General features: G+C 36.6%; 1 protein-coding gene and 1 pseudogene across 1 annotated transcript in view; one reads left to right on the plus strand and one right to left on the minus strand.

The window, feature by feature from the left end:
• Positions 1 to 18,745, plus strand: part of CTNNA3 (catenin alpha 3) — a gene marked incomplete at its 3' end in the record, with an annotated part of 1,444,109 nt that overhangs the window by 1,025,851 nt on the left and 399,513 nt on the right. The gene's annotated exons all lie outside the window — the stretch shown is intronic.
• On the minus strand, positions 1,425 to 5,028 carry LOC103081856 (transmembrane protein 33 pseudogene; annotated as a pseudogene).

The raw sequence follows: 18,745 nt of genomic DNA on the forward strand, positions 1-18,745 counted from the left end.
AACTAGCTGGTTACAGTTGAGCTATCAAGTAGGTATCACATTTCTATAGGTCAAAAAGTTGAATAAATGTCACTGATAAGTCACTGATGTCACTGATAAGTCACCAAGTATATTTGAGAAATCCAAGTTACATGCACATAGAAGGAAACTGGTTACAAAAACCATTACATTACTCTGTGTTAACATCTTGCAATGTTTTAAACATTTGCAATCATGCAACAATGAATAAAGATCAGAATGAATTTTAAAAAGGAATTAATGGAAGCTGAATGAATGTATTCAACATATTACACAACTCAAATCACAGTTACATAATACATCCAATCCCCCCAAATGTATCTGTGCATTACGCCATTGAAACGCACACTATTTCCCCCACACTCCTCTGGCTCCATTCCCAACCAATAACCTTTCCTATAAACCTTTCTATTTAATCTTTTAAGTCAGATATGATGGGTAAGTATGTATAATCTTCATTATTATTTCAGAACAGATATAAAGTTTAGTCATATGCTCAATCTTCAGTTACATTACTTTCAAAAGGCATCTGAACTGCTGTAACCGTCTATGACAATTCAAGCTTAAGAAACTGAGAAAAGTAGCAGTCAAGAATCTGATCTAAGTAACTGTGTAAACTATGATAATACTAAAACCTGTGTGTCCACATTTCTAAAAGAACGATTTCCTGTTTGAGAAGTGTTACTCAATGGATCTCTGAAAGGAAAGCTGACTGACTACACTGTACTGCTCTCTGATGTAAAACGCTTAGGTGACCACAAATATTTACCCAGTTGGTTAACAAGCTTTCATTTGGGCCTTTTAAAAACAATATTCAAAGCCACAAAAGTAATTATGAAAATAAAATTTTGGAAGGTCATAGTATAAGATACATATAGAATTCCTATTATAATGGTACATCCAAAATAAATCTGTCCTAACAAAGCAGCACAAAATCAATTTAGAAACAATTTGAAATTACAGTGGGAAGTGTTTTTGTTAAAATCGTCAACCAAAATTACTGAATAGCAAAAGAATACTGTCTCAAAATATACTGAATTTACATGTTAATATTACCACAGTGAACTCATGCCAGATATAAATTCAGGTTACCAATTAGATGAAAACAAACTTTAGAGCTATTTTTACCAGAGAAATTAATGTACTTCATGATAAAGGCACAGCAGCATCTAAAGAATTTTTGATACATTTATCACAAGATTCAAACTTCCCTAACTATTAACAACACATTGCAATAAAGTTTCTCAGCAAGTGTTTAAAAGGCTTGATTTAACATGCCAGGAAAATGAATATTTTTCTTTTGAGATGCATTTATGTAAATTATGTAAATTGCATTGAGGTCACTTTTACATCTGGAATTAACCATCCCTAACAGAAGTACCAGCAGCTAACAATGCTTATTTATATTATATATAACTTAGCTGAATGTTAAACTGTGCAACTGTTGGTGCCAGTCTGCTTATAAAGGCAATGCTCTGGAGACAAAGTTTTCTCACAAACAGTGGGCAAGCAGGTTTCATTATCAGATGTTCAAAAACAATCCTCGGTTCATTAAACAAAGTCCAACAATATGGATTTCTTCTAGAGAAGTATCAAAGAGTAAGGAATCTATAGCATATAAAAGGGTGGAGCAAACTTAATTGACCACTAAAAAGCATAAAAACTGTAGTAGGCATCAAGAATATTTCATTACAAGCAATGAATTTCAGAATATTCTGTTGATTAGCGCTTAATTTATCCAAGAGAGCTCTCAGCAGAGGTAAACTATTTGAACCCTTTGCATCAAGGACCTTTTTCGTGTATGTGGCAGCATGAAGCAAATAAAATAGCAAGACTGGGAAAATACTCATTGTAACAGGGTAGGGAATTGACAAAAATGGGTGAATAGAACAGGTAGTGGCAGCTGTCCTCTGACGAAGCATGGGCCAGGAATGCTTAACTGGAAGTGTGGTAATCTTTGGTGCAGCCTCAGAGCACTAGTCAGAGCATTTGCCAGCAAAGCACATTGGTAAAAGCTTGCTGCTTCGTGCAACCCAAGAAGAGGCAGAACAAAGCAGAGCCGTAAACTGTGAACAAGCGAGAAAGCCACATTGCCATGTCGTTTATTGGCCATCATTAATTACACTGCGCCTGCCCCTTGGGGGCTGTTCAGTCCGTATCCGCCATGGGGGGCTCACACATGCATCTGGGACGCTGTCCAGCACGGCCAAGAGCAAATCTGAGTTTCTAGAAAGACCGAAGTGAAGTCAGAGCTTCGGAACAAGGCCCAGCAGGGCCAACCTAACACCGGCTGCAGGTTATTGCTGAACCCAGAATTGCTCCCTTCACTTCTGTGGGGAAGAGGTGGTGATGCAGAGGGGAAACCCTCAGTGGTGCCCTGAGGCATGACAGGGAAGTGTCCCTGCCTATATTTTTTCCTAGAAGTTTTATGGTTTCAGGTCTTACATTTAACTCTTAATCCCTTTTGAATTTATTTTTGTATATGGTATGAGAAAATAGTCCAGTTTCATTCTTTTGCCTGTAGCTGTCCAGTTTTCCCAAAACCATTTATTGTAGAAGCTGTCTTTTTTCCATTTTATATTCTTGCCTCCTTTGCTGTAGATTAATTTCCGTATAAGTGTGCATTCATTTTTCTGGTCTCCTTTTTATGTTCCACAGATCTATGTGTCTGTTTTTTGCAGGTAGCATACTGTTTTGATTACTGTGCTTCATAGTATAGTTTGAAATCAGGGAGCATGATACCTCTGGCTTTGTTCTTCTTTCTCAAGATTATGTTGGCTATTTAGGATCTTTTGTGTTTCCATACAAATTTTAGAATTATTTGTTCTAGTTCTGTGAAAAATGCCATTGGTATTTTGATAGGGATTACATTAAATCTGTAGATTGCCTTGGGTAATATGGTCATTTTATCAATAGTAATTCTTCCAATCCATCAACTTGATATATAAAGATATTAGAAAGCCATCTGTTTGTGTCTTCTTCAATTTCTTTTATCATTGTTTTATAGTTTTCCTAGTACAGGTCTTTTACCTCCTCAGATTTATTTCTAGGTATTTTATTCTTTTTGATGCAATTGTAAATTGGATTATTTTCTTAATTTCTCTTTCTGATAGTTTGTTAGTGTATAGAAACACAACTGATTTCTGTATATTAATTTTGTATACTGTAACTTTATTGAATTCATTGATGAGTTATAATAGTTTCTTGATAACAGGTTTAGGATTTTCCATATATTGGATCTTGTTGTCTGCAAACAGTGACAGTTTTACTTTTTGCCTTACAATTTAGATTCCTTTCATTTCTTTTCCCTGTCTGAATACTGTGCCTATTACTTCCAGTACTATGTTAACTAAAAGTGTCAAGAGTGGGCATCCTTGTCTTATTCCTGATCTTAGAGGAAATGCTTTCGGCCTTTCATACATTGCATATGATGTTGTCTGTGGGCTTGTCATATATGGCCTTTAGTATTTTGAGATATGTTACCTCTGTACCCACTTTGTTGAACTGTTTTTTTAATTGTTATAAATGGATGTTGAATTGTGTCAAAAGCTTTTGCTACATCTATTGAGATGATCATATGATTTTTATTCAATTTGTTAATGTGGTATACCACATTGATTGTTTGAGAATATTGAACCACCTTTCATCCCTGGGATAAATCCTACTTGTTCATGGTGTATGATCCTTTCAATGTATTGTTGAATTTGGTTTGCTAATACTTTGTTGAGGATTTTTGCATCTATGTTCATCAGTGGCATTGGCCTGTAGTTTTTGTGTGCGTGTGTTGTGTCTTTGGTTTTGGTATGAGGGTGTCATGGTCTTACTTATGACTTTGTATTACATCTTGATATCTTCTAGGCAAATTCAGCTACTTTATTTTTTTCTTTAAAGTATTACTGTTCTACTCTTTGCTCTTTTATAACTTTCAGGATCTACTTGCAAAGTTCTATAAAAATACATATTAGAATTTTTATTGAAATTGTTAAAATGTTTTAGGTTTTAGATTATTTTATGGAATAATGACTCCTTCAAGATATTAAATATTTCCACTACTAAACATGTTTTTATGTATCTCCATAATCAGATCTTTTTTTAAATGTCGCCACATGCTGATGGCATCCAAATTTTTCTCTCCAGGCCAGCCCTCTTTCCTAAAGACTAGACTCAAATACTTAGTTTTCCCTTGACATTTCCACATTGATATCTAGAAGACATCTAAAGCTTAAAATAGCCCAATGTAACAAATGTTTGCTCTCTATCCACCTCATTCCGCTTCCTCTTCAGTCTTTCTGATTTTGGTTAATGGCATGGCCTTTCACCTAGTTGCTCTGGGGAAAAACCTAAAGATTTTACTTTTTTTATTCAGTAAATATTTATTGAATATATACTATGTGGTAGGCATTATTTATGCAACTGGGAAGTAAACAGTAAAGAAAACAAAAATTAGACAAAAATTCTTGCCCTTGTGAAGTTTATATTCTAATGATATCTAATGGCTGGTTTTCCTATTTAATCCATTAACAAGCCCTATCAACTTCACCAAAACTTAGTTATCTTGAAGCTACATACTTTTCTCCATCTCGTTTGTCAACATCATAGCCTATGCCACCATCATCTATCTTTGACTACAGAAATATCATCCTATATGGTTTCCATTCTTACACTCTTATCTCTCTAATCTACTTTCTATGTAAAAGCCAAAGTAAAATTTTAAAAAATGTTTATCATAGCAATTGCTTTCCTCAGCCCCTTATAGTAAAATGCAAACTTCTTTTAATGGCTTATTCAGACTTAATATGAAATTCCTACTGCTTAGCTTTCAGCCCTACTTCATATTATTTTCCTTTTCAGTCATTAGATCTCTACACATTGGCCTGTTCCTAGAATACAGTAAGCGCCTTCCCACCTGAGGGAGTTTGCACTTGGTAATTTTCCAGTGTGCTTTTCTCTTATGGCCATATGGACTGCTTCTGTTACGTTTAATTTGCGAGAACTGAGCTCAAATTTCATCTTCTCAGACATCAATCTCCCTAAGTTAGTTGTTCAGCTGTAACCTATTATGTCACCATATTTGTTTCTTTTAAAGTCTCTCTTTTTACATTCCACATATAAGTAATATCATATGACATATGTCTTTCTGCATCTACTACAATCTGAAATTATATTTTATATTATTTTGTTACTTTTTATTATACATTGTACACACTCAAACATAAGGTTCATGAAGGCAATGATTTATAGTTCCTTGTTCACTACTTATATCTCCCATACCTAGCAGAAATGCAGCATGTATCATATGCTCAATAACTATTTGTCCATATATAAGTGAATGATAGGGTTTCTAGAATGTTAAGTCATTCTGTATTCATAGAGGGCAGCAAGATTTTTTGCAACATCTTTTATGATACTTTTCCTAACAAGGCATGTCTTTTTTTTTTTTTTTGACAATGTAAAAAAAATTACCTTAGAATTAGTTTGAGTTGTAACTGATGAAAAACAAAATCCTTAAAATGATTGATTAATGTATAGCTGCTAACCAAGGGTGAGACCTCTACTGCTGGGCTGCAGTCTGCTCTTGGCCTAGCTCATTTCAGTGTTTTACTAGTGATTTGGATAAAATTATAGAATTACGTTCTTAAATTTTTCAGTTAAAAATAAGAGTATAGGGCTTCCCTGGTGGCACAGTGGTTGAGAGTCCACCTGCCGATGCAGGGGACATGGGTTCGTGCCCTGGTCCGGGAAGATCCCACATGCCGCAGAGAGGCTGGGCCCATGAGCCATGGCCGCTGAGCCTGCGCGTCCGGAGCCTGTGCGCCGCGACGGGAGAGGCCACAACAGTGAGAGGCCCGCGTACCGCAAAAAAAAAAGAAAAAACAAAAAAAAACAAAGAAAGAGGATAAAGGAACTATATTAGCTGAAAGAGTCCAGTCTCAAAGAATTTGAATATTCAAAATATGGACTAAATATCAGTATCCAGATGAAATATAATAGGTATAAATATTAAACTATGGATATTGAGAACTATAAAACAAATTTAAAAGTAGAGAATGGAGTAAATACAGCTTAGGAAAAATTTACTCTCCAAAAGGCTTAGAAGTTTTAGTTGATAGTAATCTTGGTGTGAATCAACAGTGTGGTGTAGCTGTCAGAAAAGACTAGTATGATTTAACATTTTTTCATCAAAGAATAAGTTCTAAAACATTCTCAACCTTCTTTGTACTTCAAAATTATTTTTTCAAGCTGAATATTTTTTATATGGTAGGTCTTGAAATTCAGAATTAGTGGGTCTAGAGTGAACCCCAGTTGCCTGTGTGTGTACGCATGTACACATGTATGTATGCACATGTGCATGTAAGCTCCATTTTGACAATATCTATTAAAATAAAATGTGCATAGGTCCACTAATTCCACTTCCAGCAATTTATAGTACAGATATATGTGTGCACGTGCACAAAAGTCTATGAGCAAGTTTTCTAAAATCTTTTTTTAATTGAATTAACATTGACATAGAGTATTATATTAGTTTTAGGTATACATCATGTTGATTCAATATGTCTGTACATTATGAATTTATTACCACAAGTCTACTTACCATCTCTCACCATACAGAGTTATTACAGTATTATTGACTGTATTCCCTATGCTGTACATCACGTCCCTGTGACTTATTTATTTTACAGCTGGACATTTGTACCTCTTAATCCCCTTCAACTATTTTGCCTGTCCCCCCGCCACGTCCTCTCTGGCACCACCAGCTTGTTATGAGCACGGTTTTTATGCAGCTTTATCTGTAATGGCAAAAGCTAGAACCAACCTAAATATCGGGTAGCAGAGAATGTAAAAAGTTGTTTAAAGTAGTAAGTCAGCTCAATATGTGTTTTGGTATGGAAGATACCCAAGATAATTGAAAAAGGTATATTTCACATGAGTATGTATATTATCCCACTTCTGTGAAAAAAAGGAGACAATTGAGCCATATGTTTATGTACTCATAGGAAAATTTTTCAAAAAGGTTCTCATGAAAATTTTAATAGTGTTTACTTCCAAGAAGCGAAACAGGAGGAATACTTTCAGATCTCATTCTATTTCTTTAAGGACTCTTAGTTTAACCAGAAATAGGTATTTTCTTAATTTGAAAACAAAACCTAACCAATTTAAAAAATGCTAGATTAATTCTGGAGTGAGTCAGGTTGAGAAAACACAGGGCAGAAGGAGCTAATGGGGCTGCACTTAATTCCTGTTTGTTAAATGCCATTGAATTCACCTAGGTTTCAGTGAACTGGATCATCCTGTTCTTACTGTGTCTAGAGGACTACAACTGTAATACTTTGCCCAGTTACAGGTGTCACACTTTTAAAAGATTGTCACTTGCAGCATATTTAGCAGAGAATATCTGAAATAGTGACATGACTTGAAACTATGCCATATAAAAAACTCCTAAAAGCAACAGGGAATTTTTAGCCAGGAAAAGGTAAGAAGTGGAGAAACATGATCACTATCATCAAATCTTCAAAGGGCTATGATGTGAAAGACTTGCTCTGAAGGTCCCTAAGGGGCAGAACTACATCCTATGAGCAAGAGCTAGAAAGATACAAATTTTATCTAAGTATAGAATGAATTTTCTAAAGAGCTCTCCTGGAGGAAATTGGACTTTGTTGAGAGGGAGGGATTTGGAGTTTCTCAGTGCCACAGACATTTAAAGGTAAGGAGGGTGATCTTTAGACCAAGCTATTGTGTAGAGGGTAAGAAGTTGGCCTACAAGCCTTTTAATGCCCAATCCTGAGATCCTCTAATGGATGTGTCTTATTTAAAGGAGAGAAATGTGATCTGGATGATAGCATTGCTAGAGTACTATAGCTATTTGAACTCAACCTGGCAGAAGGATAAAACCATCACTATCTAGAGGGCCTAATCCTTGTTCCATTTTAACAAGTAACTTGGAAGGTTATTTTGAAAGTAAACATTTTATATTTGCATATGGCACAAATAGGAGAAAGAATTCAAGGTTCTAAAATATGTTGGTAATCTGGACTAATGTTTGAAAACTCATAAGCTAAAATTTAAAATGGTAAATGTAAAGTCAGAGCCTTAGGTTAAATAAAAACTATTGCACAAGAGGATAGGCAAAACATTGCTTAAGAAAAGCACCTGGAAAAACAGGAGTTGAGAGGGGCCTTTGTTATCTAGTTCAGTGAATTCCAAACACTGGTCCATGAAAGCGTTCTCATCCTCTATAGTGAAATTAGGTCAATAGAGTTAAATTTTTTTTTAAGTAAAATTTATTCAACTTTTTACTCAAAATTAATGTATTTTCTACTTTGATATTCATCAAAAACAGGTGACATTTGTATAGCTGACACAGCTTTATAAGTCAGTAGCATAATATGGGGACCATCTTGCAGCTTTAAAGTGATTATGGGGCTTAGCTTGTAGAATATGGGAAACTTCCCACTGTACTTGGCACAGAAATGTCCATGTCTAGAATACCATGTGGGTTCAGGTCCTGCAATTTAAGGGCTCGGTAGAAGAGGAATGAGTTGTTTAAGCCAGAGTTAGTTATTACCTCATCACTGGAAGTGATTTTTAAACAGAAGTCAAATAGGCTATGCCTTGTCAAAGATGTTGGAAAGAGAATTTCTTGATTGGGTGGTAGAGGTATTAGATGGTCTTGAATAAGATTCTTTAATTAGTAAAAAGCATGGGGAAACTTTGGATATTTCCCCTTACAGTGAATACACTTACACTCAATTGGGCAGACTCTCACAGGTGCTTAGACTTTCCAAAATCAAGTCAGGTTTTAAAATCTCTGTCACATTTGCATCAGTATCTCGTACAGCTTCGTTTCATCTTCTTCTGTTTATCCCTTTCATCAAATGGTATCCAATGACCTGACAGATGCAGAGGCATCTAGTTTATTTTCAGTCATATGCTTGGGGATATATTTTCATAAATTGCTTATTGGAAATCTATAATTACTTTCTAAAAGGGTTGTATATTAGGTATGTTGAAAAGTAGGGAGGAAAGTCGAGGCTGCCCAGACATAGAAGTCTGTGAAGTATAAAAAGAACAAAGCACCTGGGGGAGGGTGTGCACTGAAGATCACCTGAATTTATATTTAAACATGGAAAAATAAAATCCCGATGAAGGTAGGTATTTTTGGTTCCCTGACATACCCTAAGAATAATGACTGACACAGTATGTACTCAGTACATTTTTTTTTTTTTTTTTTTTTTTTTTTTTTTTTTTTTGCGGTCCCCAGCCTTCTCACTTTTGTGGCCTCTCCCGTTGCGGAGCACAGGCTCCGGACGCGCAGGCTCAGCAGCCATGGCTCATGGGCCCAGCTGCTCCGCGGCATGTGGGATCTTCCCGGACCGGGGCACGAACCCGTGTCCCCTGCATCGGCAAGCAGACTCTCAACCACTGCGCCGCCAGGGAAGCCCACTCAGTACATTTTTATGGAGTGAATGATTATATCTGCATGAACTTATTTTTCATGGTAGACGTTGGCAGGGGCATGATGCTCAAAGCCGGCACTCTTCCTCATCCTTCTTTGTTCTCTAAGTATAGAAACTCCCAGTTTCTAACCATTTCTAACCAAAGTGATAAAAGGTCTCAGTATAACACTTCTCTTGAAGTACAAGTCATGTAAAGTGACTAGCATTATCTGTCTCTGCATGGACAGGATTGTTTTGTTATAATAACAGCTTGTTCTGATTACGTTATGATGTGTTACTGTATTTAGTTCACGCTTCAGTAAGGGCATTGGGCTATCACTTTCAAATGGAAAAGTATGTCCTCATTTGTATGAGCTTTTTGTTGTTGTTTTTGTGATCAAGGAGCTGTCATATCTATGAATTGAAAGTACTTAATTTTCTAAGTATCATACTCTGGGGAAGCAAATATGTTTTCTATTCATCTTTTGTACATGATAATGATGGATGTTTTGTTTGCAGCTAAACAGTGTAGGACTCAAATAATCAATTTAGAATAATCATATTCTTTAACAATCCCAGAGTGTACCTATGAGAGTTGTGACAGGCCTTTTACAATTATACCTAATCTATTTCTTTTCTCTTGAGAATGGCAAAAAAATATATAAAAAATTCTAAGATTTTGGAAACCAAGAGTCATGCAAGACCTAAAAAGGCTAAAATGAGGTGATCATTTTTTCTAAAGCTGATTATGATTGGCTTGTTGATCCTCAGGACTGTCTAGGATGATTTCAGACTGGAAGCCTAGGATCAGTCTCTTCTCTGCCATGCTGTGATATTTATATGGAGGGACAGTGCCTGAGAAAGCTATGAACACAGTTGCTTTCCAAGCCTGGAAATTAAGTTCTGTATTATTGTAGTATCATTGTTCTAAATCCTGTCCTGATTACACAGTTGGCCCCTCCCTTCCACTCAACCCAAGGATCTCTTTAATTTGACAGATATTTGGTGACCACCTATCGGAGCATCCGTGAAACTAGGGCAAGCAAGGAGCAGGCAATAAAGATTCATGGGGTACCCACTAAAACAGTTCTCAGGAATGAGGTCTGAGTTCAGTTAGGAGGGGCTTTATCTAAGAAATTATGAGGTTATGTGTCCTAGAAGAAGAAATGGAAGCTGTAGAAGAGAAGTCACAGCCTTTAAATTTTAGTGGGGACGTGGGATCAAAGTTAGATAATGGCTTAAAAGTAAGTAGCCAGAACTAATTGTGATTCCAAATGAAGGTTGAGGCAGTAATTTCAGGATTATTCACAAACCAGAGAGTCTATGCTAGAGCCCTCATTTACACTCATGGTATATGCTGTAATATTAAGCATGTCAGCATAAAGGATCTGTGCCAGCGTCTAGTTACAGAGGAAAAAGTAAGACGGAGCTTTACTACATTGCATTTCCAATGAGAAGGGAAAATGTATTATCCAGGTATTGATAGAAACAAAGTGGTGTTAGAGAAGAATACATAAAATGCCATGGAAGCTAGAGATACATGTCAGGGGATTCTGGGAGGACTCTGAGAAAAGTGACATTTTCTACAGGCCTTAAAGGACGAGCAAGATTTGGACATTTGGGAAAATGTAAAAAGGGCATTCTAAGCAGAGGAGATGGAAAAGTATATAACAGAAATTGCAAAAAGTAAGTAATTTAATCTAAGCCACACTGTTTCTTAATAGGAGCTCCTGGCATTTGGGGTGGGACAATTTTTTGTTGTATGGGACAACAACATCAAATGCCAGATGGGGTTCTACATGCCAGAAAACCCAGAATCTAGGGCACTAGATACACAATCACCATCTCCCCCAGCACAATCTTTGTGATAACCAAAAATGCCTCCACACATTTCCAAGTGCTTTCTAGGAGATATTGCCTCATTTGAGAACAAGTTGGAGGGCACAGGCTGTGGAAAGGGAGAGGTTGGATTCACAGTTGAAACAAAGGTTATAGCCCTTACTGCCAAGTGAAAGAATTTACATTTGGAATTTAGTGAAGGATGGCGATTCATTACTGGTTTTGAGTAGGAGAGTGACATCATCACAGCTTTGCTTCCTGGGTATTAATCTGGAAACCATGTGTCAACTGAGTGGAAAAAGGGATAGGCAGGACCAGTTAAGAGATTATTGAATATAATACACAGAAGTCAGAATTTGAATCAGAGACATGAGAATAAAAATTATAGATGGGATAAATTATAAATGGACAATATAAATTAGCCAGAAATTGAAAACAAATTAGATGATGGTGATGATGGAGGCAAAGAGGCTAAATTTTGGATGGTTTTGGCTTATACCTGGGAGGATAGTGATTCTCTTAGGAGAAATTGGAAATAGGATGAGGAAGGAGGAGTCACTTTAGGGCAGGAATTAATGTATTTAAAGTGCTACCTGAACATCCAAGTAATACTTTAAATATATTTAAGGTATTCTCAAGATAAGGTTGAGATTATAGCAAACACATACAAGAACTTGAGATATCACAGCTAGATATGGTAGCCATTCATATAGAGGCAATGGTTATAACCATACATGTAGGACCAGATTGCTAAAGAGCAAGAGAAAATAAAAGGATCAAAGGCAGGACCTTAAGAAAAGACACCTAGGAGAGAAGAAGAATAATCTGAGAAAGAACAGTTATCGAAGTAAGAGGAAATTCAGGAACAGGTGGCTTGGTGGAAGCCTGGCAAGTTGAGCATGTCAGCACAGTGGACAGCGCTGCCACGTGCTCCAGAGAGCTCCGGTGGGATGCGTACTGACAAGTCTCTGGTGGAGCTGGAAATTAGGAAGTCAGCAGTGATCTTAACAAGAGAGGTTCTGGTGTCCTTGTGGGAAAGGAGGAGAGAGTGGAGCTGGACGATATAATTCAGAATTTTTTTTCCCTTAGGCATTGAAAAGTAAACCTAACTGTGGAAAAGGAAAACACCGGGAATCCCCACTCTGCAGACTTTACTCTAGAGTCTTACCATACTTTTTACTTCCAGTTAATATTTCAATATTGCTTTTCATCTCCAGTGTCTATACAGTACAGTAGGTCTTTAAGTAATTCGAGCTGTGTTTTCTAAATTATGTTTTAATTCAGTGAGCACAGCCTCATGGAGTTAAATATAAATAGGCCCTATTGCAGATTTTTGATAAGCGGTAAATAAGACCAAGATTCCAAATTATAGTCCTATAACTGAAAGGCTCTGAGCTCTCATTTTATGTGTTGTTATTGACAGTGCCACTGACCCCTACATCCCGATTTAGATTTAGAGGGATTTTCTGCATTCTTTTCAAGAATAGGGTGTTCCACTTGCACATCCACACTGAATCAGAAGCTTGGAACTATCAGATGACTCTCGGTCTCTTGGAATATACATCGAGTAGGGAAATGACCTGGGAAAGTCAGTTTTAAGAGAGCAATGGAATAGACTTAAGAATAAATGTGAAAAGAATACATGTAGACCAACAATCATTTTTTTTTTTTAACGTTATAGTTTCTGTTCTAAAGCTGCCTTTGCTGACAGTGTTCCATAAAATAAAATACTCTGCCATTTTGGGTCACCCAGGGAGAACAGGACTAGGGGAATGGGAAACAATTTGAATAGACATACAATTATCACATGTGCTCCATATAAAAGGCAATGCGCAGATACCAGATCAAGGGGAGTGAAACAGAACTGTGTTGAGGTCCAGAAGCTATAAGGTCATTGCTCCATAAGACAGAATGAACTAGGTTGGGGAATTTATACGAGTCAAAATGGTGTTTCTAATAAGTAGCAATGTATCAATAACACATTGAATAGTTTATATTTTTAAAAGTAGATTTAATCTGTGTTTTGGCCTACACTTTGAGAAATAACAGTCACTGTACTTATATCGTAATAAAATTCCATTCTTCATCGAATGAAAACAACGTGAGTTAAAAATCTCACAAAATAATCGTACCATCTGCTTTTGAACATATATACACCTTCTGAATATGTAACACTTGGTAACAAAGTACATTGAGGAAGAGATGGCCATCTGTCATGCAACTGGGATGTGGCAGTTGCATTCCCAGAGTTTTCATACTTTTGTGACAGTCTTGTAACATCGAATCATTGGACTAATTTTATGTATAAGGAAGAAGAATTTCTTCAGGATTTGGATACTAACATTCTTCTTGGTTTTAGGGGAATTATTTCAACAGAGTTTTTAATCTATTCATATTTGTGTAATTCTCCAAAGAACATATACTTTTTTTCTATTTCTCCTTTCTGTAAAACAGGTGATAAAGAAAATGTCCCAGAAATCTTTACTTTCAACATAGAGTCTGTAATGCCTTTTGACCCTCATGTATTTAGGGCTTGCTATTTCAGAATTCTAACCTTGGCTTCTTCATAAAGGGTAGCAGTACTATTTGATATTTATGTATCACTTTATTATTTAAACAGGCTTTGTAATTTCTTTAAGCTATCACACTGAGTAAGGTTCAATCCCAGAGAGGTTAAATGAGCTCTCTAAGATTACACAGCACACTGGGGGAAGAATTTAGAATATAATTCTTGCCCTCTAAAATCACTTAATTAACATCTCTGTTTACTTAACAGGATGGGCAAAAAACAATAGATCAATGTGTTAATCAAGTCTTTTTGCTATAGTATTTTCAAATATTTAATAGTCAAAGCTTTTGATTAAAAAAGCTTCTATGGGCAGGTAGCTGGGTATAAAAGTATATATTTAAGATAATAAAGCAATATTTGGTCCCTTTGAGCCCATACGTGGATAATGCTAGAAGGAACAATTTAACTTTAAAAGATTGAATTGTTTCAAGCTGTGTATTCTCATTTTCTTGAAAAGTATTCTTTTATATTTAAATCCTCTGTTTAGGATTCAGGCAATATACTAAATTTTTTAAGAATTTACTCTAAAACATCACACTCTTTTGAACATAGTCTCTTTTATCAGTTAATGAAATTATGTAACTTCATGTATTTGTTTTGAGGTAATGATTATAGACGAGTTCATACTAAACTTAAGGTTCAATTTCGGTAACTATATTAGTCTTGGTATTTGTTGAATTTGCTTCTTCTTTCTACTTTTTAGTATTATATATTTCTACATCAACAATGACTGTATGCCTGTTATTTTGAGCCATTTCAAATAATTTTGCTAATCTGGAAAGTTATTAATTACAAGTGAATGATTGAATAAGAAATAAATATTTCCCAAACACTTTAGCTACATTCCTAGGTGAAATAGTGACCCAAGAAGTGTACACTTACTATCCCTCACATATAAGTGCTGTTGAATATTTTTGGTGGTGATGTTGAAGATATTTAAATGATGTTGGTGGAGGGTGGAGGCCAGAGAAGTTACTTTAATATAAGAACAGGCAGGGTGTAAGTAAGTCTGGAAGAAACTATGGCAAACTGGAAATGTTTGCCTGCCTTAAGTCCTTCGAATTTATTTCCCAAGACCTTTGAGGTCACTCCTCCCACCCCTTCCCCACCCTCCCAAAAAAGGGAAGACAAGAACAGAAAAGCCCCTGTAGCCAGTTTTTAGATCCTTATTCTAGTACAATATTTGATTGCTATTTAGAGTACACTTTGTTTGTTTGTTTTTCCTTCTCAACAATCCTGTAATTGGCTAAAGGTATTATTTCATTTTCCAAGAAATACTGTTGTGCAGATAGAGATATTTCATGTAATACAGTAGTGAGATAAACCATTTTAAGGAAAGAGACTTTGGCCTCCAGATAGGTCTGGTACCAATCTGAGAGTAGGGGCCATCAGATAGGAAAGCAGACTATAGTGTGAGGCAGCTTAGGGCAAATGAGTCAGAAGTGTAAGGATCCATCACAACTCATGAGTGCAAAACTCCCTGTCAGCATTCCAAGAAGAATTCATGGTTGTTCTCTCAAGCAAATACTTACGTCTGTGACCTGGGAGGCAAGTACCTATTAGCCAAGCTTTACTGATAAGTGAATAAAGAGGTGACAGCCACCTTCCTGTTGAAACCCTTGCTTCTTTGTGCTTAGTACACTGTCAGTGGCCAATAAATAATAATTATGGTTTTGCTTTTTGCCAGATGTTTCCTATAAATCACAAAATGCAAAGACAAAGATTTGAAATCTTTTCAGAACACAAGTATGAATAAAATGAGGTCATTTGTTGCAGTCGTGGGTAGTACTTCTCAAGACAGAGTTTTCATAACAAATACTTTCTAGAAAGATCTCTTTGGAAGATATGGGATTTTTAACTTAGGCTTTGCATGTAGGTCAATGGGTATTGTCTTTTGGGAGTCATGTCACTTAACACAGAAGATCCATTGATTTATTCTACAAATGTTTATTGAGGACCTGATTCATACCCGGTACTTTTCTAGGCACTGAGGATACCATAGTAAATACAACAGTCAAAGTGCCTGTCCTATTGGAGCTTATACTCTATTCGAGAGCTAGCAATAATAAGTCTGGAAACAAGGCGATAGACAAGATAATTTTGGATAATAATAGCTAACAAATAGCTTTTGTATGTGCCAGACCAGTTCTAAATACTTTTTTAATATATGAACTCATTTAATCCTCACAGTAAACCTAAGTGGCAGGTACTGTTGTTTGCACATTCTTATAAATGAGGAAACGAGTCCAAAACATTCATGTAACTTGTCAAGTCAGAGGGGTAAGGAGCTGGGAGCTAGGATTCAAATCTGAACAGTTTTATCTTTGAACCCATACTGTTACCCACTGTGCTGCATGCTGCACTATGAGGGAAATCAGGTAAGCTGAGATAGGAAAGGACTATGGGCAAAAAATGCCTGGATGCAGAGGTGACATTTGAGTTGATAGTTTTACAGCAAGAAAAAACATACCCTGTGGAGTTTTGAAGAAAGGGCTTTTCAGGCAGAAGAAATTTGTGTAAAAGCCCCCAAATGGGAATGAATTCAAGCCTGTTTGAGGGAAGAGACATAGGGTTGAGTAGGAAGGAAAAGGAAAAGGCAGGGATTAGACCTTGTCAGACCATGTGAAGGAGGTAACTGCAGTTCTACTGGAGGAACTTAATCAGCGTAGTGGCTGATGTCTGGCAAATGGATGACAGAGTTACAAGAGTGAAGGAAAGGTGATGAGTTGGTTAGGAGGCTATCCAGTTGTCTAGGAAAGAATGATAAGGGCTCAACCTGTGGTGGTGATTATGGAGATAGTGAAACCTATAACACTGAGAAAATATTTTGGAAATGGTGATGATAGGGTTTATTGAATGTGGTAGGTGAGAAAAGAGCATGATTAGGCATTGACTCTGAGGTTTGGGATCTAAACAGAGTGAACAGTGGTGTCATTTACTGAACTGCGAAAGATTTGAGGAGATGCCATTTGGGGATGTGAAAAATGAGTTCTATTTAGGCAATATACTAGGAATGAGATAATCACGTGTAAATGTCAGGTGGAGGAGAGAGAGCCAGTGTGAAGTTTAGGGAAGAGGTTTAGGCAGGAAAATTGAAAATTGTCAACATATAGATTATATTTAAAACCATTGGATGGGATGATATAACACCAAAGGAGAATTTAGTCTTCAGAAGAGGAAGGAAGGAGGGTTATAATTATGGGGCACTCCAACGTCAGCTAACAGCAGAGAAGAAACCCATGAAAAGAAGCTGAGAAAAAATAACCAGAGAGCAAGAAGAAAGCCATAAGAAGGTGGAATAGTAGAAAACTAGAGAATAGTTTAGAAAACCAGAAACACTAGAAGGAGGTGTTTAACTTATGTCACTTATTGCTTGAGACTCAGGGAAGGTGAGACCTGAAAAACTATTCTTTGGATTTTGGTTACAAACAGATATAGTAGACAAAACTTGATTTGATGGGGCTTTATTAATTAAGACTCATTCGGTATGCCAGTTAAATTTCTGAATAAGGTGACCCAAAGGACCCTTAGAGTGGTGATTCTCAAAGTGTGGTCCTGAGACCATCAGTATTAGTGTCACCTCAAAACTCATTAGAAATGCAAGATTTAGGCCCACCCTAGACCATATAAATTAGAAACCCCAGTGATGTGGCCATGCTGTGTTTTGACAAGTATGTGAGTGATCCTGATACACGCTATAGCTTCAACTCAATAGTGTTGTGATGGAGTTGTCCAGTACAGGGTCTGGAGACCCTGTTGTGATGGAGTTGTCTAGTACAGGGTCTGGAGACCTGATTATGTGTATCTCTCACCAACTCCATGTCCCTTGTGCCTTGAAATTGACCGTAGTAGGAGTATACATATCAGGGAAATCAGAACTCCCCAAATGCTACAAATCAGGGCTTCCCCCCACACACCTCCCCCCTTTTTTTTCTGAAGAGCTTATTGTTAAACCTTTACCAACAAACTGCTACTGGTAAATTCTGGGGTGGAGCCTGAGAATTTGCTTTTCTAACAAGTTCTCGGGTGATGTTGATGCTACTGACCCTGGGTCCACACTTTGAGAATTATCAAAACTAAATTTGTTTTATTCTGTCATACTTCTCAAATGTTCTCCCATTCCTTTTTATGCATTTCTAATTGCATGATCTTCAAACTTCTCTTTCAATTTGTTTTCATCTTTATCTGAATTTGGAGTAAATTTTCACTCCAACGTCATTGCCATTATTTTAGTCTTCATTACTTCTGGCCCCCGCTATTACCAGAGCTTGTCTCCCTGACAGTCTCCCCTTATTTATCTGGCTAACATTGTTACCCTGTGCGGACTCTTTGATGTTTCCCTCTTCAGTCCTCCCACCTTGGACATAAGGTCATCTGATGGCTGCTCTTGCCTCCTGCATCAATTTCAACTTCGTTTTGTGCTTGAAAACCAAGCACTTATTACCGGGTGTTTTCCACCTCACACCAACATATATCCATCCCTTAATCTTTTGAATCAACCTACTTTATTCCTATGTCTAGACTTTTGTTCATAACTCTGTGGACACCTTACCTGCACTAATTTCCTTCCATCCCTCTTTATCCTCTATATACAGTCTACCTTTCCTACACACTCCAACTCAATGATATATTTTACCAACATGTATTTGACAAGATCTATAATTATATCTTTGTGTCCAAGACAGAAAAATTAAAGCTGAGTGTTGGTGTAATTAGGGAAAATTGTAGTAGGTTAACACAAAGGATTTCAATAAAGAGATCAGTTTTATCTTGGAGGCTCTGTACTTCTTTATGTCCTTCTCAAATATTTATTTTGAAGAAAAGAAAAGATCTAACATTTATTGAACATCTATTTTCTAAATACTGTGCTAAGCATTTTCCCTAC

The sequence above is a fragment of the Lipotes vexillifer genome, unplaced genomic scaffold (genome assembly GCF_000442215.2).
Source record: "Lipotes vexillifer unplaced genomic scaffold, Lipotes_vexillifer_v1.1 scaffold520, whole genome shotgun sequence".
Classification (NCBI taxonomy): domain Eukaryota; kingdom Metazoa; phylum Chordata; class Mammalia; order Artiodactyla; family Lipotidae; genus Lipotes; species Lipotes vexillifer.